Below are 27,601 nucleotides of genomic sequence, written 5' to 3' on the forward strand. Positions count from 1 at the left end.
TCACAGGGGAGGTGATGATGATGTCACAGGGAGGGTAGCTAAGCTATTAAGCTCAGAAGTAATTGCTGCCACCTGTATAACCCTGGTGTAACAATCTTACCTTTCAGCGGCAGGTCTGACGGGGTCCATGCTGGTAGTGAAGCTCCTACGCTGGCATCTTGTGGCATCGTGTGGCGGCGTCCCCGGCGGTGGATCCGAGCACACACGAGCGCAATGCATCCAAACGGACACGCGTGAGACCTGAAGGGCCTTATAGGCTAAGGAGGCGGGTCTGAAGCGATGTCAGCTGTGATGTCATCAGGTGACATCACCATGCAGGAGGTGCTGCCAATTCTGGGAGTGGTTTCTGGGACTATCATGTGTGTATTTAAGGCCAGAGCACTCACTGGCCTTGATACTAATCAGTACGCTGGTTCTTGGCCTAGCTAGTGAGTTCTGAGACCTACATTCATATATTGTGCTTCTGCACGATATATATATGTACTCAAGTCAGTCAGACTATATTTCGTAGTTATATATTTGTAATATTATCTTATCGTAATATTATATTGAAGTAACATCATATTGTATATTTATCTGTGTACCTACCTCTTGCCTACCTCTTGACCTCGCTCTTGTCTTGTCCTTCTGTACCACTGCCATCTGATACATGTGTTTGACTCGGCCTGTCCCTGACTATTCTTCTGATTATCCTTCCAATACGACTGACATCTGATTTATGTGTATGACCCTACCTGTTTATTGACTACGATTTTGCCTTGTTACTCTGTACTTCGATACCTCTGACTTTGTGTATGACTACGGCCTGATACTGAATACGCCTTACTCACTTCTTGTGATTTGCACTAGTTACGCTAACCTCATCATGTATCAGCGTGATACCTAGTTATGAAAATAGAAGGGTGAAAAGCATGCACTGAAATGCTCATAGACTTGAAGGAGTGTTTATTTATCTTTGTATGTGTCAGAGTGGTGCAACTAAATATTTTGAATTAAAAAAATGTTTGGTTTAGGTCCGCTTTAAAGGGAAATCCAACTTTTGTTGAAAAAACTGCAATCTATCCAGTTCAGCTCTATACATTACAAATAGAAAATATTATTTCTGCTTGCCTGCATTGTTTTTATGTACATATACCACAACTATGAAAGTTAGCTCTTATGGATCCTGCTTTGTGCAACTAATATCACCTGTAGCAAGCTGAGAGATTGTTGATAAGCTGTATTCCAACCAGAGTACTGTTGCCTTAGTTACACAAAAAACAGGACTTACAATCAGTTTAGGAAGAAATTAAAAATTCTTAGGTGTCTGAAAATTGAAATGGAAATTTATTTTTAATAATATTAAATTACAAAAAAAGACTTCTGCAGCATCAAAGTATGTTCATTGAAATTCTGCAATGAAAGTGAAATTTCCCTTTAAGAAACCAAACAACAGTTGGTCAATGTGATAATTTTGGATTGCAAGCAAATTTAATGTGAACTGTATGCAGCCGGTATTGGGCTAATCAAATGCACTCTTACTTTTCATTGACTCCCGACTTCATAAAATGTACATGTTCCGGTCTAGCAACCAAAACTTTATAAGTGTGTATAATCTAGGAAATGTTTTGGGAAACATTAAAAAACGAAGACACAGTGGATTTCTTTGGAAGGTAGTGACGAAGCAGATGGTTTTGGCGCATAGCGCTAAGAGTGAAGCACCCAAACTAGCCGCCGCCATAGCAGTAATGTTATACAAACACAGAACACTTATATCGCGCTTTTCTCCTGGCGGACTTAAAGCGTCAGAGCTGCAGCCACTAGGATGCGCTCTATAGGCAGTAGCAGTGTTAGGGAGACTTGCCCAAGGTCTCCCTGAATAGGTGCTGGCTTACAGAACAGGCAGAGCCGAGATTCGAACCCTGGTCTCCTGTGTCAGAGGCAGAGCCCTTAAACATTACTCCATTCAGCCACTACCATACTCCCTACGAGTTGCCATTATTCAGCTCACCGGTGGCATACATATGCATACGGGGTACTAAGACCAAATACTACACTGGATGGATTCTGGGACACATTTATGGGGAACATTAAAGGAGTTATCAGGCAAACGTATGTGTCTATAAATGGCCTACTTGCCGCCGTTCCCCAGTATGTTCTGTGCAGGATCGCATCCTGCAGATAGGATAGCAGCACTGCGCCTGCGTTCCCAAGATGTTCCGGGTCGCTGGGGAGCCTGACCTCTAGGTCAGGCCCCTGACTGGAGCGTATGGCAGCTAAAGGATACTTTTGAAAGGGGAACAGAGGCCGCGATCCACCGTACAAAAAGGTCAGTTACACGCAGACATGCGTGTTTTAGCAAAGTCATTTTGCCTGATGAATCCTTTAAGAACACTAAAGGCTATGCAAGAAAGTAGAGAGACACTATTGGGAGTCCTGAGACTTGGCTTCCCATGATTTGCTCCCTAAAAAGTGTCCCAGATTTCCAGTACCCTTGTATTTTGACCCAGTTTTGCAGTGCCCCCCAAAATATCTCCCAGTGTTCATTTGTATACATGGGTATCAGGTTCCAGAAGACCTCGTACCTAAGTCTCTTGTAGTACGCTGCCTGTCATTCCTGGATTTGGACCAGAGAGCATTTGACAGTGAAGGGAAGGAGGGCTTGATCTGTAGTCCAGTTGCTGGTGGAATGACAAGCAGATGGCAGACCAGTTTGAAGGCTGGAAGATCGTCTGGACAGATCATCTAACAGCACCTGAGCAGGAACAGGAATTCAGGATTCAGCAACAAAGGATATAGGATTCAAAGCCGGCAACAAAGCCAGCAGTTGGACAGGGTAGAAGTCAGTAACCCTTTCAGCCCAAGATGTAAAGATGTGTTTGCTGAACGAACACATGTAAGCCGCTAAGCACCTTACTTCATAAAAATGCGCAATGACACTCATTTGTGCCAGCTGTCTGGACTGAGCACATAAGCGACCGTGATAAGGGGTACTTTATCCAGCACATTTGAGTGATGATACTTGGCTATTATGCAGCCAATGCTGATACTTGTAGGAGTTTATCCGCCACAAGCAAATCTTTGACAGGAGATCCTTATTTAGGTGCAACTGGCCGCTGGTACTTAAAGAAAACCTGAACTGAAAATTAAAAGTAAAATAAGCATACACAAGTCATACTTACCTCCTGTGTAGTCTACTCCTCAATCTCTTTTTCCTCTCCTGCATCCTGTTTGTCCACTGTGATCAATGGATTTCTCCGTCCTCCATTTTGAAAATGGCCATTACACCATAACAGCTTTCTGGTCAGCACACAGTTAAACTGTAATATCACCCACTTGTGCCATAGGGGAAACATGGACACATCAGTTCTCCTCTCAGCTGTAACTGACAGCAACTGATATATAACCGACAGCAACTGATATATTTCAGTTCTGACAAAATGTTGTCAGAACTGGAAGGAATCACTGTCAGCAGAAAATGGTGAGTTTCTGAGAGGAATTGATGGCAAGGTAACTATGTAATGTTCATTTGAAGTTACCTCATGTGTTTATTTTAAATAATTTTACTCAGTACAGGTTCTCTTTAAGGTAAAAACACATGAACAATTACTGTAGCCAGCAGGGTTAGCGACTTAATTCCCTGGGCAACAGTTCAGGGCCAAGTGCTGTACAAACACATCACTAGCCTACAGGTTAGCAATCCATTCTGTCACTGGAAGGGGAGAGGAGTGGCAACAGCGAGGCACATGACAAAGAGGCTTTAAACAGGGTAAGGAGGAGAACAATGCATTTTTATGAGATGATCCAGCACCCTGAATCTCTCAGTGATGCATCAAGGCCACCATAAACATGCTCGGTGCTAGGGGTAAAGACAATTACGGTAATATGAGTATTTGTCATGGTTATGCACTTCTTCTTTAGGAGGACTATTGTTAGGGGATAGGCTAGCCAGAGGTTAGGCTTCTCAGTTAGGGTTAAGCATTAGGAAGAGTGTTTTGTCAGGAAAAGGGTTAAAGTTAGGATTAGATATTAAAGCATTAAAAACTTAAAAATACATGTGTCCTCATGCTTATAAGAAGTACATTTCTCCCAAAATAAAAGGCAATATTAATGACTTTTCTCCTATGTTGCTGTCGCTTACAGTAGGCAATAAAATCTGATAGATCTGAGAGGTTTTGGTTTGGGCTACTTCATCTCCTCACTCCTCAGGGGGAATACTCAGTATTTCCTTTTCTCTTTACAAAGTGCTCAATAGAAAGGCTATATTACTCTGGGATAAATGCACTTTTATATGTATATGGAGACAGAAAGGAGAAAAAGCGCACACTGTGATACTAGTAGGTGAGGGCTCTAGACCCTATAGGAAAGGTCTCACCTGGTTGTCGAGGCTGGAGAAACCTATATAGGTTTGCCAGCTGTCACGCTTGTGTCCCTCTTATTCCGGGGACCTGGATTGCATGGATATCCTCACGGTCTTGGATGGTGATCCAGTCGGGATTCCACAGTGGTTATTTGGAATGCCCTGCGGTGGGCATGTAAACGTTTTTTTGCGCTCGGCCAGTACCAGCCTGATTCCCTAACTATGAGGGTAGTAGGAGATAAAACAGCTATCAAAGCAAGGTGCCAAAAGGATAAAAGGAAGCTAAATGAGCTTAAAAACCAAATTCTTGGTAAATAGAGGAGGTAGTGGTGGACTTACCTCCTCTAAGTAGACACACAACGACTGTAATAAAGACAGTCAATATATTTTATTTATGAACTCCAAATATGCAACGCGTTTCACAGGTTTGATCCCGCTTCACCAGGCAATAACAACGGAGCAATAGCATATGTGGTCAGTAGAAGAGCCAGGCACCTCTGTCACACTGTCAAGGTATGTGGCCGCAGGATTCCTCCAAAACATCAGGAGCTGAGCTTAAAACCGCGTGTTCCTTACCCTACTATTTATTTTTATAAATGGACATAGCCTTTAATATGTGGTTCTTTTAAGACATCTCACTGTTTTAATCCAGTGTTTCAATGTACTGATTCACTAAGTGACATATAACATCATTAGAGGCGGCTGAAAAGCCAAATTTCACAACTTTCTAGTAGGTCGTAGAGAATGCCAATTTGTTTCCTGCAGTCCATTATCACCTCATTGCTGTAGTTAGCTGGAGACTCCATGGAAACTGCAAATCTCTCAGCACAGGGCTGCTTTATAGAGAATAAAGCCTGAGTGCTTAGCAGAGAATGTGGGGACTGAATACAGAAGATAGATGCAGTAGTTGAGAATCTGTCCCCGTAGCCTGGAGACAAAGGGAATGATGCTGGAATTGGAGGATGACTCCAGCAATGGGGATAGACACTTGTGTGCATTAGAATTGCTGAATAATGTATCACAGACAAGACTGGGAAATACAACACAAAACTTACATCACAACTTGTTCAAGCTAATAGAAATAGTAAATAACCCAAGGTTTGATGAAGGTTCTTCTGAATTTGCTTTTAAGGGAAGTAGCAGCAATGTTTACAAGCCCACTGCTGGGAAGCAAAGACAGAGGGACATCAATGAGTCACAGAGGTGACACACTTAAGCCTTATACCCACTGAGAGATAGTTGCGGCGATGTTACCCCACGTCAGCAATATTGTTTAACATAAGCATGTTAATCAATGTTGCCTTCCGTGGAGATAGCGCATTGTTAAGCATCGGACACGGCAGATCGGACCTTTAAAGAGAATCTGTAACGTCAAAACATCCCCTGGGGGGTACTCACCTCGGGTGGGGGAAGCCTCAGGATCCTAATGAGGCTTCCCACGCCGTCCTCCGTCCCTCAGGGGTCTCGCTGCAGCCCTCCGTACAAGATGACGTCATTATTTACCTTCCCGGCTCCTGCGCAGGCGCTCTGACGGCTGTCGGCTCCGAAGTAGGAGGAAATACCCGACCGCCGTCGGGTCTGCTCTACTGCGCAGGCGCAAGTTTCCGGCGCCTGCGCAGTAGAGCGGACCCGACTGAGATCGGGTATTTTTGTCTACTTCGGAGCCGAAAGCAGCCACAGCGCCCCTGCTGGAGCCAGCAAAGGTAAATATTGAATTGACAGTCGGGTCTGTCGCCGGCTGTTCGGAGGGCTGCAGCGAGACCCCTGTGGAACAGAGGATGGCGTGGGAAGCCTCATTAGGATCCCGAGGCTTCCCCCACCCAAGGTGAGTACCCCCCAGGGGATGTTTTTGATGTTACAGAGTCTCTTTAAGATCCCTGGCGATTCCATGCAAAGTATTGCGAGCGCTTACTTCCCATTCACGTCTGTCATGTAGCCACTTGACATTGTGAGTAGGAAGAGGGGCCGCTTAATGACTGTCATTAAGGGGGCGTCGCTGGACCTGTTGGGTGGTGAGTATGTAGCTTTAAATTTACAGAGAGGAAGAACAGTGTTGGGATTTAGCGCAGATAAGAGGTGGTTTAGGCTTTAATGTCCAGTAGGTTTAGATGCAGTCATCTTACATCTGTTGGGATAAGGAAACAGTATCAGCTGGTTAGGGAAAATGATAGAGCAAGATAGCTTCTTGCTGAACAAGATGTTTATTATGACAAGCCCATGTCAGAATTCTTCGGGGGGGGGGGGGGTGTTAAGAGCTTTGTGCATTCCTCATCGGGGGACTGGATCCAGAGGCTTCCCTTTTCTTAGGTAAGTATGTGTTTTTATACTAGAGTACACTTACAGTCTTTAGAAACGTGTTAGGAGATGCCACACTGATACTCCTGGAGCTCAATTTCATGATAAGAAAAAATAAAATAAGCGTCATACACACATTAAGCACAATTAAGCTTTATACACACATTAGCTTAAAGGAAAGACAAAAGAGACCGAGAGCCCAATATAGAGTAGTATTTCAATAAAATGGGGATATTATACACAATGCAATGGTTATACTCACAAACAAGGGTAGGCAACCACTGGATAGGCAGATGGGGAGAATTATGACCTGACCCCACTCAGGTTTAAGATGTCGCTCTCTGTAGACAGGAAAACGGGGATACACCCTTCCACCCAGGGTGGACTAGACAGTAGACAGAGGCGCTTGGCCACTTTATTGACCCGACTTTGTATTCTACAAACTATTGCCTGATGAAGCGGGGTAGTGACCCATGAAACGCGTTGCATCCTTGGAGTCTGTAAATAAATTTTACTTTGAATCTTAGTAACGTCCGTGTTTTTTCTTTCATCGAGGGAGGTGAGTCCACCAACTTCCCCCTTTTAGACGATTTTTAATCATTTTGTTCTAACTGGTGCCTCTATTATACATACCTGCATATTATACACACATTAGACTAAATTCAGCTGAGAGGGTGTGCAGTAAAGACTGCTTCTGTCAAGACTCTTGTGTGTGTACCACTACAACTCACCCCCATGCATCGGAGAAGATCATCTCAGCCAAACGCTACCCTCACTCCTTATTCCTCCCACTCCTTCGTGTGACATTCGTCATCCCTCCTCCCCCCTCCATAGCAACAGAATGCATCTCTAACCTGGAGGCTAGCAACGTGTCTGTACAGCATCAGCCCTGAACAATCACCTGAGGAATAGATTCCTGATCCTTGCCGGGCAACATTACTCGTATGAGTGCACTGAGCTTCATTATTATTTTTATTAGTTGCTCCTGTCTCACCCAGTATATCTAGATTGTATAAAAATGCCTCTCAAGGAATCACACCAGAGGTAACTAAAACATTCCTTTAAAGTTTAAACGAATGTGCATTTCACAATGTAATGAGGCTGAATGTATTTCCTTCTCATCTGCCTTCATTATCTTTAAGGGCTGCTTGGACTGGGGATATTTGTATTATGGTGTTTGCCTGTAGTGATATATTCTTGCCGGATCTCTTATTTGAACTCATCACTTCAGTTTGAATGATTCCTTTGAAAGATGAAGGTGTCACGCACAAGTTTCAGGCTCTTGCAATGGATTCACAAGCTTTTCTTTCTGACCTGGAGACAATTCATTCTAGGGAAGTATTGTTAGGCTTGAGGGCCACCTGATTCCCAGCTCACTAACGCATCTATGTATGTTGATAAAGGTGGTGGTGGTGGTAGGGCGGGGGGGTGGAAGGATAGTAGTTATTTACATGTGGAATGCATTGGAAATGTATGCATAGAGGCAGATCTATTATAGATGTGTTCTGTATAGAACAATCCATCTCTTTTTCTCCAGTACCAATTATTCTTTCAAGACCTGTGAAAAATATTACTATGTTAGAAGTCTTTGCTGAGTTTTTAAATATATATGTTATTCTGACAAGTTTTATGACAGTATTAAACCAAATCTGTCGCTAACCGAGCAAGCAAAAGACAAACACACAATAAAAAAATTGTAAAAAAAAAGGTTGCCATCAATGAATAGAGGGAGGCCGAAGCAGGGGAGAGAGAGGCAGCAGCCTCAGGGTGCAGGTACACTTCTGAATTGGTAGAGTGCAAGCCAGTGATGTAGCTAAGGAGCTCTGGGCCCCAGTGCAAGTTTAACATTGGGCCCCCCCAAACACTATATACATAACAATTGTGACAGCGCACTAAAACCTGCCAATGGCAACTACAGTGTCAGAGGTGCAAGAAGGGGATGGGGAACAGTTTGTTAATGAGTGATTACTGCTAGCATCTGCAGAAGTAATTATTACCAGCACATGACCAATAAGAGGCTAATACTGCGGTCGAGAGAGGGCCCCTCTGGCCCATGGACCCTGTGTGGTCGCAACCTCTGCACCCCCTATTGCTATGCCACTGGCGCAAGCTTCCCTTACTGCACTTTCTTCCTGGCAACCCATGTGAGGCACTTCCAGATTACCTGCACAGTCCGTCTCCACAGCAACCAGTAATAAAGCTGTGCAGTTAGATTTCTGCTGAAATCTAATCAAGATTGAATAGACAATGGCCTCAATTCACTAAGACGTTTAGACTAGTCTACTGATGGTTTTTAGTCTACTGATGGTTTGGTGTAAATCAGTTGCAACAAGAGGGAATTCACTAATAATTACCAAATATTTTAGACCTGTTTTTAAGACCTGGTCTAAAACATTGGGTAGTTAGGTCGGTAAGGCAGGGGAAATGATCCAAAGATGCAATTCACAAACCAGTAGCTATGACTGACATCTTCCACTCTGATGAGCTCTCCTCTGCATACAATTAAACTCCTGCATAATTAATTCAAAAGGTTCCATCCTTATGTCTAAACTACCTCACAGACTCCTTTTTTTGTCTTTGTGAATTGCATCTTTTGAGCATTTCCCCTGCTTTACAGACCTAATTACCGAATGTTTTAGACCAGGTCTAGAAACAGGTCTAAAACATTACACCAAACAATTAGTAGACTAAAAACCATCAGTAGACTAGTCTTAACTGCTTAGTAAAGTGAGGCCAATGTAGAGAATCCAAACCTGTAAAATCAATCAAGTGCTGAAGTGCACTATTATCAAACAAATATGCTTAAAGGAACCATGAGATGATTAGGAAAAAAATATACATACCTGGTGCTTCCTCCATAAAAAAATGCACAAATGTTACTCTTTTTTTTTTTTTTATAAATAAAAATAGGAATTGCAGCAGCAATTAAATAGCATCAAGCGAAAGGTCTATTTGTGAGAAGAAAAGGAGGTAAAATTCATTTGGGTGCTAAGTTGTATGACCAAGCAACAAACTGTTAAAGTTGTGAAGTACTGAATTATAAAAAATGGCCTGGTCACCAGTGTGGTTTAAACATGTTGTCTTCTAGTGGTTAAATCTGAAGGGGGGTTTGAAGTCTCTTCCTTGCTTGCTAGATTGGTTTTGGAATGGGGACAATTTGTGAAGGTAATTGCACCAAAAACTGGACTACACAAATTTTCTACACAAACGAAACCCGACACACACGGATGATGCGTCATTGGTGGTGGCTGTAAAGGAATTCACTAAGCAGAATCTCAGCCACGGGCATAGCACAGCATTTCCCTATTCACTACTACTTGCATTAAGAGTGCGTGGGAGTGTATTTAAAACATTTTTCTATGACATTATTGTCAGGTGAAAAGTTTATAAAACATTTCCATTTTTATTGTACAGCGATCATTCCTAAAATGACAACACTAATTGAACACGCATAGATAGCTTCAGTCTGACCCTAAAGGAATAGTTGTAATTTGCATATTAATTCAGCATCCTTTACTTATCGACTCTGTGTTTTGATTATTCTATTCAGCCAGTTAATTACCGGTAGATCATGTAATACAAAAGTCAGGCATATGACTGAAGCGCCTGTGAAGAGAGAGGAGCTCAGTGGCTGAAGAGGATACATCAGTCTTGCTCCGGTAACTATACTTTATACTTTACTCCCCTCCCGATGATACCTACTTAAAGCTAACACTGCTCGTGTAATGGGGGCACACATAATGGGGACACGCTAATGGATTTCACATTAAATCAATACACAGGTAATGGGCTGCTTATTAAATAGGGTAAAAACAAAAGTTATAACGCCATGCACAATTTTCTGCAGTGTACTTCATAAACCACTTCAGCAAAGAAAAAATGGTAGGTCTTGGGTAGGTGAGTGCACACTTTGCTTTGCTGACCACTATCGCAAAAATCGTAAAATTTAAAATAAATGTAAACACATACAAATAAGAAGTACATTTCTCCCAAAGCCATGAATTACGTTTCTCATGTTCCTGTCACTTACAGTAGGTAGTAGAAATCTTAACCAAAAACTCCCAATAACACCAGTGATCACATGGGTTAAAGGTAGTGTTCTTTTTTGTGTGATATCTCCATATCCTATCTAAGATACTAATCTTTTTAAAAATAGATAACAATTTTTAGGGAAATCAACCTCAATATGATAAGTCCAGATCAGAAGTAGGTAAGTATTGAGTCAAATCATCCGATAATCAATAAAATATCACTTTATTACAACAATATTAAAAAAAGAAGAATTTCTTTACATATCAAAAAGCTAACATAGTCATATAGCCCAGTGGTGCTCACCGCCAGGACGTGATCACACTTACGCGTGGATTCACGACCATTTTGACGCATTCCGCCTCGGACACGCTAAGCCGTGAATAGATTTTCAACCACGAAAATCTACTTCGGCTTCGCGTGAATGCGGACAGAAATCCGCATTTACGCTCGTGAAACCCGGTGCTGAAGTCGTGGTTTGCGGAAATGCGTCAAACTATGCGGAAGTGACACATTGCAGGCCAATCAGAGTGCCCCAGCCAGGCCCTAGCAACCAATCACAGGAGGGGAGCTATGCCCTCCCCTCCTGAATATAAAGCGGTGGCCATGATGGAAAAGCTCTGTCCTTGCTAGACTGTGGTGCTGAGAGGATTATCTCCAGGCCATTGTTGTTTGAGCAAGTGCATTTATTGTGTTAAAAACAAAGCGTTTTTTTTTGCTAACACTGCTCTTATACTGTACACAGTTAGCTAGTCAGTGAGTGATTGCTGTAGTTAGTTGTAGTCAGTGTAGTGTAGTGGGAGTGTGGGAGTCTAGTGATTATTTAACTGTGTGTAGTGCAGGCAGGTTCAGTGCTGCAGTGTAGTCAGTGTAGTGGGAGTGGGGATTATCTGTGTGTAGTGCAGGCAGGCAGGTTAGTGCAGCTGCAGTGTTCACTTGCATATTCCAGTGACAGTTATACACTTGTACTATTTGCAGGCAGCCAGTCACACCGCCGGTGCCGCCACTCTCTGCCAGCGCTGTTCATTCATTCTGTCAGTGACCTTGTGCCGTGCCCAGTGCCCACTGCTCGCTCGCTGGCATATGAGCATCTCATTACACAGTGTGACATCCTTGTGTGCCCACTGCATCCTTCAGTGACCTAGTTGTATATCCAGTGCCCACTGCTGTGCCCACTGCATCCTTCAGTGACCTTGTACTGTGCCCACTGCATCCTTCAGTGACCTAGTTGTATATCCAGTGCCCACTGCTGTGCCCACTGCATCCTTCAGTGACCTTGTACTGTGCCCACTGCATCCTTCAGTGACCTAGTTGTATATCCAGTGCCCACTGCTGTGCCCACTGCATCCTTCAGTGACCTTGTACTGTGCCCACTGTATCCTTCAGTGACCTAGTTGTATATCCAGTGCCCACTGCTGTGCCCACTGCATCCTTCAGTGACCTTGTACTGTGCCCACTGCATCCTTCAGTGACCTTGTACTGTGCCCACTGCATCCTTCAGTGACCTAGTTGTATATCCAGTGCCCACTGCTGTGCCCACTGCATCCTTCAGTGACCTTGTACTGTGCCCACTGCATCCTTCAGTGACCTTGTACTGTGCCCACTGCATCCTTCAGTGACCTTGTACTGTGCCCACTGCATCCTTCAGTGACCTAGTTGTATATCCAGTGCCCACTGCTGTGCCCACTGCATCCTGCAGTGACCTTGTACTGTGCCCACTGCATCCTTTAGTGACCTAGTTGTATATCCAGTGCCCACTGCTGTGCCCACTGCATCCTTTAGTGACCTTATACTGTGCCCACTGCATCCTTCAGTGACCTTGTACTGTGCCCACTGCATCCTTCAGTGACCTAGTTGTATATCCAGTGCCCACTGCTGTGCCCACTGCATCCTTCAGTGACCTTGTACTGTGCCCACTGCATCCTTCAGTGACCTTGTACTGTGCCCACTGCATCCTTCAGTGACCTAGTTGTATATCCAGTGCCCACTGCTGTGCCCACTGCATCCTTCAGTGACCTTGTACTGTGCCCACTGCATCCTTCAGTGACCTTGTACTGTGCCCACTGCATCCTTCAGTGACCTAGTTGTATATCCAGTGCCCACTGCTGTGCCCACTGCATCCTTCAGTGACCTTGTACTGTGCCCACTGCATCCTTCAGTGACCTTGTACTGTGCCCACTGCATCCTTCAGTGACCTAGTTGTATATCCAGTGCCCACTGCTGTGCCCACTGCATCCTTCAGTGACCTTATACTGTGCCCACTGCATCCTTCAGTGACCTTGTACTGTGCCCACTGCATCCTTCAGTGACCTAGTTGTATATCCAGTGCCCACTGCTGTGCCCACTGCATCCTTCAGTGACCTTGTACTGTGCCCACTGCATCCTTCAGTGACCTTGTACTGTGCCCACTGCATCCTTCAGTGACCTAGTTGTATATCCAGTGCCCACTGCTGTGCCCACTGCATCCTTCAGTGACCTTGTACTGTGCCCACTGCATCCTTCAGTGACCTTGTACTGTGCCCACTGCATCCTTCAGTGACCTAGTTGTATATCCAGTGCCCACTGCTGTGCCCACTGCATCCTTCAGTGACCTTGTACTGTGACTACTGCATCCTTCAGTGACCTTGTACTGTGCCCACTGCATCCTTCAGTGACCTAGTTGTATATCCAGTGCCCACTGCTGTGCCCACTGCATCCTTCAGTGACCTTGTACTGTGCCCACTGCATCCTTCAGTGACCTAGTTGTATATCCAGTGCCCACTGCTGTGCCCACTGCATCCTTCAGTGACCTTGCACTGTGCCCACTGCATCCTTCAGTGACCTAGTTGTATATCCAGTGCCCACTGCTGTGCCCACTGAATCCTTCAGTGACCTTGTACTGTGCCCACTGCATCCTTCAGTGACCTAGTTGTATATCCAGTGCCCACTGCTGTGCCCACTGCATCCTTCAGTGACCTTGTACTGTGCCCACTGCATCCTTCAGTGACCTAGTTGTATATCCAGTGCCCACTGCTGTGCCCACTGCATCCTTCAGTGACCTTGTACTGTGCCCACTGCATCCTTCAGTGACCTTGTACTGTGCCCACTGCATCCTTCAGTGACCTAGTTGTATATCCAGTGCCCACTGCTGTGCCCACTGCATCCTTCAGTGACCTTGTACTGTGCCCACTGCATCCTTCAGTGACCTTGTACTGTGCCCACTGCATCCTTCAGTGGCCTAGTTGTATATCCAGTGCCCACTGCTGTGCCCACTGCGTCCTTCAGTGACCTTGTACTGTGACCACTGCATCCTTCAGTGACCTTGTACTGTGCCCACTGCATCCTTCAGTGACCTAGTTGTATATCAAGTGCCCAATGCTGTGCCCACTGCATCCTTCAGTGACCTTGTACTGTGCCCACTGCATCCTTCAGTGACCTAGTTGTATATCCAGTGCCCACTGCTGTGCCCACTGCATCCTTCAGTGACCTTGTACTGTGCCCACTGCATCCTTCAGTGACCTAGTTATATATCCAGTGCCCACTGCATCCTTCAGTGACCTTGTACTGTGCCCACTGCATCCTTCAGTGACCTTGTACTGTGCCCACTGCATCCTTCAGTGACCTAGTTGTATATCCAGTGCCCACTGCTGTGCCCACTGCATCCTTTAGTGACCTTGTACTGTGCCCACTGCATCCTTCAGTGACCTAGTTGTATATCCAGTGCCCACTGCTGTGCCCACTGCATCCTTCAGTGACCTTGTACTGTGCCCACTGCATCCTTCAGTGACCTTGTACTGTGCCCACTGCATCCTTCAGTGACCTAGTTGTATATCCAGTGCCCACTGCTGTGCCCACTGCATCCTTCAGTGACCTTGTACTGTGCCCACTGCATCCTTCAGTGACCTAGTTGTATATCCAGTGCCCACTGCTGTGCCCACTGCATCCTTCAGTGACCTTGTACTGTGCCCACTGCATCCTTCAGTGCCGTTGTACTGTGCCTGGTGCATCCTTCAGTGACCTTGTACTGTGCCCACTGCATCCAGTGATTCATTACTAGCAACATGTCTGGCAGGGTTTCGCGGGGTGAGAGGAAAGGGAGTTCAATTGCCTCAGCCACTTCTGGGACTGCTCCACGTCCAGGGAGAGGACGCCCAGCTGTACGTGGTCGTGATGCAGAAGAAAGGGGGGCAGCAAAGCCTGGGCTGAGTCAGCGGACGCCATTGTCCAAATATTTTAAAGTTTCTGGTCCCCGTGTGGTGGTTGAGCAAATGGAACCTGACGTACTCATGGACATCATGACTTCCTCCCAGACCTCTACTGTGAGCACCACTCCAAGCAGCAGCAGCAGCCAACGTCCCACGCTTGTTGTGACATCCACCCCAGCACCCACTGGTCAGCAGCCCTCCCAGGATGACAGCGTTCTGTCCCTCAGTCCGGCTTCTGGGAACCTGCTGATGCAAGAAGCTCAGGACTTACTGGGGACTGATGTGGCAGAGATTGAGATCGGGCCACAATCACAAGCGTTGTTGAGTTCTGGTGATGAAGAAGAGGGGTCTGTGTCTGGGGATGTAGGGACAGAAGAGGAGGCGGGGGAGTCAGAGGAAGAGCTGGATTATGATGCTGCTGCTGATGATGACGACGTTGTGGACCCTAACTATGTGCAGCCTGCTGAGTCCGTGGAAGAATGGTCAGAGGCAGAGCAGGATGACGAGTCACCTCGGCCTAGGCAAGGATATCGCCATATGTCAGGCAGGGGCAGGGGCATCGGCAGCAGTGGGCATGGAGGAAGTAGACAGGACACTGCTTCAGCCGGCACCACCACCATGCAACCCCAACTACTACCACACATTGTTCCGCTGCACCCTCTGCTAGTGGGGGCCGCATTAAATTAAAGTCACCAGTGTGGGATTGCTTTGAGGAATGTACTGATGACAAAAGGTATGCGGTGTGCAGGTTATGCAGCAAAAGATTGAGCCGTGGGAAAAGTCTGAGCAAGATGGGTACCTCATCCCTCCAGGGCCATCTGAGAAGCCGCCACTGCCGCGAGTATGCGGACTTTAAGAGGAAGCAGGCACTGCTGGCAGGGGTTCCTGAGAGCAGAGGGCCCACCAGCGCAGCAGCATCATCCCTCCCTCAGGGCTGTGAATCCCCCACAGCAGCAGCAGTAGTAGCATGCAAGCGCTCTTCCACCTCGGCTACTCAGGACACAGACATTGAGGCTGGCAGCCAGTGTTCGTCTCTCTCCTCTGTCTCCCCTGCATCCCAGCGTCGTCAGACCCTGCTGAGCGACACCTTTCAGGGTCTGACCAAGCCTCTGCCTCCAAGCCACAGGCGGATCCGCAAACTAAATGGCTTGCTGACCCGGGCCATGGCATCACAGCTGCTTCCCTACTCCCTGGTGCAGGAGGGGAGCGCCATGCGGACGCTGCTCCAATTTGGCATCCCCGAGTGGCAAGTCCCCAGTCGCCACTATTTCAGCAGGAGCGCGATCCCAGCACTCCACAAGTTTGCGGTGGAAAACGTGGCCCGTTCCCTGGACTACTCTGTGGGCAAGCGGGTCCACGTGACCATGGACTCGTGGAGTAGCAGATTTGGGACAGGTCGCTACCTGTCCTTTACGGCCCACTGGGTGACACTGATGGAAGGGAGGGAGGACAAGAGCGCATCAGCCCAGCTAGTGGTGCCACCATGCGGGATCAGGGGGGATGCAGAAGGGTCCTGTCACGACACTCCCTCAGCACCCGGAAAGCAAGCCCGCCTCGGCAGCAGCAGCGCCAAGCCTCGGCACTGCCAAGCCCTTTTAAAATTGGTGACCCTGGGGAAGGAGAGGCTTACGGCCACCAACGTCCTGGCCGCCCTCAGGAAGCAGGAGCGGAGGTGGCTGACCCCCAGAGGCCTGGAAGTGGGGTATGTGGCAGCCGATAACGGGGCCAACCTGGTGGCAGCAGTGCAGCAGGGAAACCTCCAGCACATCCCCTGCTTGGCCCACGTGCTCAATCTTGTGGTGCAGCGCTTCTTGCGCACCTACCAGGGGATGAGCGAGCTGCTGCAGGATGCCCGGGCGGTGGTACGCTTTTTCCGCCTGTCAGCCACTGCCTCTGCACTCTTGTCCACCTTACAGCAGCAGTATGGAAGGCCACAACACCGGATGATCATCGACATGCCAGTTTGCTGGAATTCGACTCTGGCCATGTTGGAGCGGCTGTGTCAGCACAGGCTGGCTCTTAGGGCCTACATGCTAGACCCAAGTGTCCCCAGTAACCAGCAAGTCCCCATGATTATTGCCACTCAGTGGACACTGATGCAGCAAGTATGCCTGGTGCTGAGTCCCTTCCTGGAGGCAACCAAGATGGTCAGTGAGGAGCGGGCCTCTGTGTGCCAGTGGGTGCCCTTGGTTTGTCTATTGGAGCAGGCAATGGACAATTTAATTGAGCGTGGGGATGAAGCCCTGAGGCAGTTGGAAGAACAGGAGCAGATGGCAGCACAGTCCAGCTCAGAGGAGGGCTCACAGCAGGTAGTGGAAGAGTTGGAGGTCCCTAACCTGAATGAGGAGGAGGAGGAGGAGCAGAGTGCAGCAGGCGTTGTACGTGGATGGCGGTTTGAGGAGGACAACGACATGGCACAGGAAGAGGACAGGCATGCGTTATGGGACAATGGCGAGGACGAGGAAGATCTTGCTGGCAGGGCCCACTTGTTTCCCATGGCTGTGCACATGTTGCGCTGCCTTCGCAGGGACCCCCGGGTGATCCAGATGCGTTCAAGGGAGGACATCTGGATTACCTTGATGCTTGATCCCCGTCTGAAGGGGAAGCTGGGAGACTTAATGACGCCATCCACCACCGAGCAACGCACAAGGGAGTTGAAGGAGGCCCTTGTGCGCAGACTACTGGAAGCATTCCCCCAGCCTTCCACCCCCACTGTAACTTCTCTGCCAAGCCAGCAAGAGGTGCCTGCCATTGCCACTAGTAGCACAACAACAACCACCAGCACCAGCAGCAGCAGCAGCAACTGGCGCCCCGGAGACCTGAAGAGCCTAAGCAAGAGCCTGTATGCAGTGCAGCAGCCCAGAACAGAGGTGCCCGCCACAGCATCCACCACCAACCAGCACAAGCAACGACTGACCACCATGGTGTCTGACTATATGGGGTCATCCAGTGGGCTCAATGACCCCGACAGCCCCGTGGACCCCTTGGAGTACTGGGTCAAGAGACTGGACATCTGGAGCGAGCTTTCCCAGTACGCCCTGGAACTCCTATCCTGCCCTCCTTCCAGTGTCCTCTCAGAGAGATGCTTTAGTGCAGCCGGTGGCGTGGTCACAGAGAAGCGCTCTCGGCTCTCCCACGCCTCTGTGGACAAACTCACCTTCCTGAAAATCAACCAGGCTTGGGTGGAAGGTGAGTTCCTGGCCCCTATTGTCGGACACAGGGGGACATGAAGTGGCTGCTGCATGTGCTGTTGTTAACTATGCCTGCCTTTATAAAGACAGTTACTACCTGCCTAGTGCCTACCTTGGTTAATTTTTTGGTGTTATGGTACTACTACCAGTAAGTTGCCATGGTCCTCCTTCTGAGCTGCTGAACTGACCGCCCGCTTTGTCCTCCTGACTCAGTCGCTACTACACTTTGCGTTCACACTGCCTGGGTCACTGGGTGCATTTAATTTTTTGGCCAGCACTATGACGCTGTACTACTACTACTACCACCAGTATGTTGCCATGGTCCTTCTGTGCTGCTGAACTGACCGCCCGCATTGTCCTCCTCCTCCTGACTCAGTCGCTTCCACCAATGTACTCTGTCTGCATTATCACTGCCCGGGTCACCGGGTGCATTTAATTTTTTGGCCAGCACTATGACGCTGTGCTGCTACTACTACCACCAGTATGTTGCCATGGTCCTTCTGTGCTGCTGCTGCTGCTGAACTGAACGCCCGCTTTGTCCTCCTCCTCCTCCTGACTCAGTCGCTACCACGGTACCACCAATGCACTCTGTCTGCGTTATCACTGCCCGGGTCACCGGGTGCATTTAATTTTTTGGCCAGCACTATGATGCTGTGCTGCTACTACTACCACCAGTATGTTGCCATGGTCCTTCTGTGCTGCTGCTGCTGAACTGAACGCCCGCTTTGTCCTCCTCCTCCTCCTGACTCAGTCACTACCACGGTACCACCAATGCACTCTGTCTGCGTTATCACTGCCCGGGTCACCGGGTGCATTTAATTTTTTGGCCAGCACTATGACGCTGTGCTGCTACTACTACCACCAGTATGTTGCCATGGTCCTTCTGTGCTGCTGCTGCTGACTTGAACGCCCGCTTTGTCCTCCTCCTCCTCCTGACTCAGTCGCTACCACGGTACCACCAATGCACTCTGTCTGCGTTATCACTGCCCGGGTCACCGGGTGCATTTAATTTTTTGGCCAGCACTATGACGCTGTGCTGCTACTACTACCACCAGTATGTTGCCATGGTCCTTCTGTGCTGCTGCTGCTGCTGAACTGAACGCCCGCTTTGTCCTCCTCCTCCTCCTGACTCAGTCGCTACCACGGTACCACCAATGCACTCTGTCTGCGTTATCACTGCCCGGGTCACCGGGTGCATTTAATTTTTTGGCCAGCACTATGATGCTGTGCTGCTACTACTACCACCAGTATGTTGCCATGGTCCTTCTGTGCTGCTGCTGCTGAACTGAACGCCCGCTTTGTCCTCCTCCTCCTCCTGACTCAGTCACTACCACGGTACCACCAATGCACTCTGTCTGCGTTATCACTGCCCGGGTCACCGGGTGCATTTAATTTTTTGGCCAGCACTATGACGCTGTGCTGCTACTACTACCACCAGTATGTTGCCATGGTCCTTCTGTGCTGCTGCTGCTGAACTGAACGCCCGCTTTGTCCTCCTCCTCCTCCTGACTCAGTCGCTACCACGGTACCACCAATGCACTCTGTCTGCGTTATCACTGCCCGGGTCACCGGGTGCATTTAATTTTTTGGCCAGCACTATGACGCTGTGCTGCTACTACTACCACCAGTATGTTGCCATGGTCCTTCTGTGCTGCTGCTGCTGCTGAACTGAACGCCCGCTTTGTCCTCCTCCTCCTCCTGACTCAGTCGCTACCACGGTACCACTAATGCACTCTGTCTGCGTTATCACTGCCCGGGTCACCGGGTGCATTTAATTTTTTGGCCAGCACTATGACGCTGTGCTGCTACTACTACCACCAGTATGTTGCCATGGTCCTTCTGTGCTGCTGCTGCTGCTGCTGAACTGAACGCCCGCTTTGTCCTCCTCCTCCTCCTCCTGACTCAGTCGCTACCACGGTACCACCAATGTACTCTGTCTGCGTTATCACTGCCCGGGTCACCGGGTGCATTTAATTTTTTGGCCAGCACTATGACGCTGTGCTGCTACTACTACCACCAGTATGTTGGCATGGTCCTTCTGTGCTGCTGCTGCTGCTGAACTGACTGCCTGCATTGTCCTCCTCCTCCTGACTCAGTCGCTTCCCGCTGCTGCACTCTGCGTTCACACTGCCCGGGTCACCGGGTGCATTTAATTTTTTGGCCAGCACTATGACGCTGTGCTGCTACTACTACCACCAGTATGTTGCCATGGTCCTTCTGTGCTGCTGAATTGACCGCCGGCATTGTCCTCCTCCTCCTGACTCACTCGCTTCCACCAATGTACTCTGTCTGCGTTCACACTGCCCGGGTCACCGGGTGCATTTAATTTTTTGGCCAGCACTATGAAGCTGTGCTGCTACTACTACTACCAGTATGTTGCCGTGGTCCTTCTGTGCTGCTGAACTGACCGCCTGCATAGTCCTTCTCCTGACTCAGTGGCTACCACCACTGCACTCTGCGTTCACACTGCCCGTGTCCACTGACAACTCTGCTGCGATGTCATTGCTAATTGCTGCAAAAAAATAAATAAATAAATAAAATACAAAAACCTCTCTGGGGCCTTTTTGGCGTCAGCCACTCATCCTCCTCCAGCGGTACCTTCGCCGCCAAGTGCCATTGGAATTCGCCTTCACCTCTTTGACTGCTTAACGCGTATATCCCTTTTTAAAACCACTTATTACCAATTAATAGCCCCATTTAAAGTGTTGATTTCACTTTAAAATCCATTTTCTCTAGAAAAAAAAAAATTTTGGGAATTTTTTATGGTGAAGTTATGTTGCCCCTTATCACCTCGATAATCCATGCAATTTGGGGGATTGTAGCATGTATGGGGGCTTTGTTATTAACATTAAAAGAAAATCCGCCTCCGGGCGGGAATCCACGCGTGATTACGCCATTCACGGCAGAAAATCTGCGTGGTTGCGTGGACGCAGACGAAAATCCGCATGCGGCGGGGCCGAATGCGGATTTTTTTTTGCAACCACGCGGATTGCCGAATTCGTGGATGAGGCACATCCGAGCATCCCTGATATAGCCATCGCATAAATATAATTTTACAGTTCAAATAACAATAGCAAACTGTTCCCAATATGGGTAACTTTGATGTGGAATAAAGTCCCTTATTTCTGGTCAACCTTAGGAAATTCACCAGAAAACTTGAAGGGACAATTTGTGTCCGCTTACATTGCATACTATTATTAATGTATTCTGCCGAGACAGAAATTCAATTTTCTCGACGCATTTCGTGAAGATCAGAATAAATGTCGTTCACTTCTTCAGGAGATGTATTTTTCCCTGCTAAATAGATAACAATATGTGATTGGCTGAAATCCCTTCCATCAAAAAAGTCATTTGTAAGTTTGTATTGATCACATCATCCAAAACTTGGTGATCATCATCTTGGTGATCTTCAGAGTTAGTGTGAATGGGTAGTTTGCCTTGAATTACCACCCTTTCTCTATATAATTTCAGTAGCTTGCTCGTGTATAAGAATAGTTTCAGATCAGTATAATTAAATCTACCTTGCTGTCTGCATAGCTTAATGGCATAGAGATGAAGTTCAGTGTGCATTCTAGTAGTAGAAATATCACAGAACCGACAGGTTTTGGACTAGCCCATCTCCTTATGAGGGATTTTTAGGGTTTTCTTTATTTTCAAAAGCACTTAGTGAATGGCAGTTGCTCCATTTAATTGCCAAAGAAGTGTGCAGAGAATGAGCGGCTGGCCAGTATCTTTGTATACTGTATAGTGCAAAGTATAAAGGCCATGCTGAGAATTCCTCATAAAGAGATGGACTAGTCGAAAACCTGTCGGTTCTGTCAGATTTCTACTAACTACTGTAAGTGACAGGGACATAAGAAAAACATAATCTATGGCTCATTTTTCTCTGGCAGAAACATACTTCTTATTTGTACATGTTTACATGTATTTTAGATGTTACAATTTTTCGTGATGGTGGTCCTTTAAGAACCCTCTCTATACAGTGCCTCTGATCTTCTGATTCTGTGTATTTTCATTATAACAGAAAGTTATAACAGCATATCCAGGAGCTAATAGTAAACATTACTCTCTCCTGATGGGTTAACCAGCCCTCATGATGCATAGTATTAGCAGATGTAGATAACGGACTCTACCACTCACTACTGCCCTGATTAATGTCCATGTTGGTGCAAAACATGTAAGCTGCTTCCGTACTCCTCTTTTGATAAGAAAAAAAGGTTGAATACCGGGAGCACACTTGCCTCAATTCACTAAGCTTAATTCCTGTCTTTAATAACTCTTCAGAGCTGTTTTACAGTTATCACAATTTAGATCTGCTTTATTTTAAATATGTGCTGATTCACTTTTGAATAAGTTTGTTACTTTAGGCTGAATTCACACTTGTTACACTGGCTGCAGGAGACTTGCAAAGTGAAGAGGAAATGACGAAGGACCTGTACAGTGGCTGGCGGCAGGTAATGTATAATGCTTTGCTCTGCTGCCACTCTGTATTAACTACATACGGAACAGCGCCCCAGCTCCCGGGTCCCCTCAGCTCACAGGCTCGCCATGATGGGAGGGGTCACAGGGGCTGTTGTTACTATCAGCAGGCAACAGTCTCAGGGGCCTATGTATATACAGCAGATGATGCATTTAAAAAGATAGATTTCCCTTGGCACCTTTATGAGACTGCAATCACAAAACTGCTAAATTACTGACCTTTTAGCAAGCCTCACTATGTTTCAATACAATGTTCCATGCAAAATCTGCAATCGTTTACATCGCAGCAGACAATATTTGTAAAGAAATCAAACCCCGCCCAGTAGATGCTTGGAGAGGCCCTAAATGGTACCTGAACTGAGAGGGATATGGAGGCTGCAATATTTATTTCCTTATAGACAATTCCAGTTGCCCGGCAGTCCTGATTAAACTGATACACAATGACTCTATAACCTTATTGGAGGACATCAAAAAATTGCTAAAACTTTTAATTCACAGGTAAAAAAATGCTGTTGTTGCTGACTATATACATGTAGTGACTAAATGTACAGTGGGTAGTAGGTGGGGTCACCCAAATTGATCCTAGTTTGGTATGTACCCTGCTGACAGAGTCAGCAGGTCCTGCTAACAGAACCAACAGGCTATTAATATGTGATACTATTTTAAATGTTTTTATGTCAATTTGCACCTAACACTGAAGCACTCTTGCACTGGGCACTTTTTGTACCCCGATGAAGCTCCCTATTTGAGTGGGTAAAACATGTAGAGTTGGTGTGGAGTAGTGTATAGTTTACAGTAACAGTGGGAGATTAAGAGCTATATTAGTACATACCAAATTAGGATAAATTTGGGTGACTCCACCTCCTAGCCACTGTACATTTAGTCACTACTGTATCTAGTCAGCAACTACAGGATTTTTAGCTTACGAATTAAAAGTTAAGTTTTAGCAAATTTTGCTCTCCTCCAATAAGGTTATAATTGTATATCGTGCTGCAGTAGAATTACTCAACAGAAACAAGCATGCAGCTCGCAACTGAAGTCTGACTAAATTAAGTCGGACTTCTGTCAGAAACATCTGATCTGTATGTTGTTTAGGGTCTATAGCTAAAAGTATTAGAGGCAGAAGACTGATATTGCTTAATAGGAAATAAATACGGCAGCCTGCTGATACCTCTTAGTTCAGATTTCCTTTAATAAGTCAGGTCCCCAGTGCTAAGAAGAGTTCCTCTTAAATTCAAATTGAATTATATGCTGAACTAATCTGGTATCTTAACTAAGCAGTAAGTGTATAAGTACAATCAGCTGGAAAGCGTAATGAGTAAACCAGACACGCATTATGCGGAGCCTGCTCCTAAATGAACATACCCAGGAGTGTTCCGCCTGGAACATGATTGATGCATAATTACTCCAGCATAAACACAAGTAAATAGAGAGCTCATCTTTCTCCTGTAACGCTGTATGGGCAGGGCAAATGGAAGCATAACCTTATTCTTATTATTTTTCCTCCTTCTGGAATTTAGTGTCTATTGTTTTCACCCTGTAAGCTCCCTTACAAGAGATAGCCGTAATGCAGTACAGTGTGTTGCTGGCCACACGGAATGGAACTGATTATGTCCTCTCATCTGAAGCTCCATTTATATTTGGCAGCACAACATGTACAGCAAAGGGGAAATTAGGAAATATGTCACTTCTGGTCTTCCAAACCAAATCTGAAACGTTCAGATAATTGCTAGCTTAGTCATTGCACTGGGTTGCTCTGGCCATGTCGGCAGCCCTGCGATGCTGTTGGGAGTCACTTTTAGGAAAATGATGACGAAATATCCAAAAAGATACGCAGTATGTTGGAGTTGTAGCTACGGAAAGACTGTTATTATATTGAAAATGGAGCAAATTTTGAATTTGAAACATAATTACTGTTAAAGGACCTCTATTGTGAAAAAATGATAAAATGTAAAATACATGTAAACACATACAAATAATAAGTACATTCCTTCCAGAGGAAAATGAGCCATAAAGTACTTTTCTCTCATGTTGCCGTCACTTACAGTAGGTAGTAAAAATCTGAAAGATCTGACAGGTTTTGGACTAGACCAGGCATGGGCAAACTTGGCCCTCCAGCTGTTGAGGAACTACAAGTCCCACAATGCATTGCAGGGGTCTGACAGCCACAGTCATGACTCATAAAGGCAAATGCATTGTGGGATTTGTAGTTCCTTAATAGTTGGAGGTCCAAGTTTGCCCATGCCTGGACTAGACCATCTCCTCACAGGGGATTCTCATGGCTTTCTGTATGTTCAAAAGCACTTCCTGAAAGGTAAGGTGCTCAGTTCAACTGTCAAAATAATGTGTAAACAGGTGGTGGGGTGGCCGGCATCTTCGCATAGATCCTTTCCAATTAGTGCTTTTGTAAACAATACACAATAAACGTAATACTGACACTCTCACATGAGGAGATGGACTAGTTCAAAATCTGTTAGTTCTGTACTCTTTTTACTAGTTACTGTAAGTGACAAAAACATAGGAGAAAAGTCATTTATGGCTTATTTTACCCTGGAAGAAATGCACTTCTTATTTGTATGTGTTTTAAATTTATTTATTTATTTTCCTATAGCGGTCCTTTAACTGAAGAAAAAAATGTACAGGTAAGATCTGGACTAAAAGGGTTATCTCTTCATCACCTACACCAAGTGCACAACACAAAATCGCTAAAATGCTAATGAGCTACCACAGAACTCCACACTGCCTGAGTTCTACATTTAGAAATATTTTCTACTTTGTTGGTGCTGTGAAAAGAATGTAGGCACCCTATTCCAGGTTTGTTGGTATTACAGGCATATATGTTGTGTTAGCTGTGACATCTCCTGCACTGCCTGCTTTTAATTCTGATGCTGGAACTGTCTGTTTTTTATCCTTTATGGCGGTTGCATGGTTACTTCACATCTAGGCGTTGTTTTCACCTTTTAAACTACAGCAGTTTTGACATCTTAGTTATGTCCCTATCGATTCAGCAATACATAATTACTATTAAAATTATATATTTACTATTGGGAGATTTTTTCAAAGCAGGTAACTTTGGTGCACAACGGTCAGGGCCGAGCGGCAAAGTTGGGTGCCGTCATAGCAGCAATGTTATGCTGCGCGCTCCACACAAGAGTAATTTGGGTATGGCGATTGCCAGACCCCAATTTACATCTCCCTCCAAGTTGCTACAACTCGAAGGGGGAATAGTATTTAAGCTGCAGCAGGGAAAGCTGTCATTTTGCTCGCCCTGCGCCCAGCTCACTGCCGGCCATAGAACACACACGTAAACATTTTTTCCTAACAAACGTGACTGAGGTGCTATGTTTATAGTATTTTCTATGCATTTTTAAAGCACAAAAAAAAAAAACTTTAAAAAAAAATCATGATTTCTTAGTTTTAACCCATCATAAATTGTATTCAGCTAATTATTCTATTTATAACACCTTTTGTTGCTGGTACAATTTATGATGATGAAATTTGGTTTTGAAAGGTATATTTTCTTCATAAAATGTCTTTTTTTTTTGTTGTACTTAAATAGCAAAACATTTCAATGAGAAAAGAAGAGGTAAATCTGAAGCATGATTGGTTATTCTATCTTCTAGGGGTTGACCTCAAAATTGGGTTTAGTTATAACTATATTTCATTCTCATTGCACCCTCTGTTACAAGTCCCCATTCCAAGTTTCTTTTTAAAGCGGTATCGTCACCATAAAAATCACATTCCAACAGTGAGTGTATTAAGTGATAAAGATGCTAATGCTGCATTCAAAACTTTTTCTGCTGTTATGATTCGGAGTTATCACATACTTACGGAGCACTGGCCCTTTAGTAGTCGTGCCAAAGAATTGCATGCTGGGGGTTCTTTTTATCTATAATCTATTCCTCCTCTTCCCTTTGTTTCCCTGCTAGCTGCTTATCTGAAACCTAATTCCCTACTCACTTGTGTTTACGAGCAAGGCTGAGGCGACTCAGCGATTGGAGAAGACAAGAAAAAAAGTAAAGGGCAGAAATGACATCACAAGTTAGCCTTAAAGAGACTCCGTAACAAAAATTTCATCCTGTTTTTTATCATCCTACAAGTTCCAAAAGCTATTCTAAGGTGTTCTGGCTTACTGCAGCACTTTCTGCTATCACAGTCTCTGTAATAAATCAATGTATCTTTCCCTTGTCAGACTTGTCAGCCTGTGTCTGGAAGGCTGCCAAGTTCTTCAGTGTTGTGGTTCTGCTATGAATTCCCCCTTCCAGGCCCCTCTATGCACACTGCCTGTGTATTATTTAGATTAGAGCATCTTCTCTCTTCTCTCTTATCTTTTACAAGCTGGATAAATCGTCCTCTGAGCTGGCTGGGCTTTCACATACTGAAGAATTACAGACAAGGGCAAAGGTGTTTGCAGGAGAAAAAAGAGCAGCCTGAAACTTCCGTGCATGAGAACTGCAGGGAGAAAGAAACACACAAATGATCTCTTGAGATTCAAAAGGAATGCTGTATACAGCCTGCTTGTGTATGGTTGTATTTTCTATGTGTGGACATACAGTACATCAACCTACTTCCTGTTTTGGTGGCCATTTTGTTTGTTTATAAACAAACTTTTTAAAACTGTTTTTAACCACTTTTAATGCGGCGAGGAGCGGCGAAATTGTGACAGAGGGTAATAGGAGATGTCCCCTAACGCACTGGTATGTTTACTTTTGTGCGATTTTAACAATACAGATTCTCTTTAACTGTGGGCAAAAGACATGGCCCCCACCAGGAACAGAATTCTCGTCATTTACTATATAACATTCACTGAAATAAAAACGTGGACAGTACAATACATGTGTTATGTAAGTAGATCAAGTATTTATCTACTTATATATGTGTTTTTTTCCCTGGCATAGTATGGCTGATCGTCCTGCTTTAAAGGTTCCATTATTAATGTGGCCATGAATAGCATCCCTCTAACAGTCTCCACTACCACCCCACCTCTATACAGGCATATCCTTTTTAAATATCCATGCTTCAGTTAGTTCATTAGTGGGCTTCCTTTTTTAATTTTTCTAGCATTTGGCTTTTGACACTGCTTT

At 45.8% G+C, this 27,601-nt stretch overlaps 1 long non-coding RNA gene across 1 annotated transcript in view; it reads left to right on the forward strand.

Annotated features, from left to right (window-relative positions):
• The window catches only part of LOC137517754 (uncharacterized), a 37,849-nt gene that overhangs the window by 3,477 nt on the left and 6,771 nt on the right, over positions 1–27,601 (forward strand). The window contains exons 2-3 of the long non-coding RNA XR_011020656.1: positions 10,185–10,293; positions 22,406–22,492. This is a non-coding gene — a long non-coding RNA (uncharacterized lncRNA). The remainder of the gene's footprint in view (positions 1–10,184; positions 10,294–22,405; positions 22,493–27,601) is intronic.

This window comes from Hyperolius riggenbachi, chromosome 5 (genome assembly GCF_040937935.1).
Source record: "Hyperolius riggenbachi isolate aHypRig1 chromosome 5, aHypRig1.pri, whole genome shotgun sequence".
Classification (NCBI taxonomy): Eukaryota; Metazoa; Chordata; class Amphibia; order Anura; family Hyperoliidae; genus Hyperolius; species Hyperolius riggenbachi.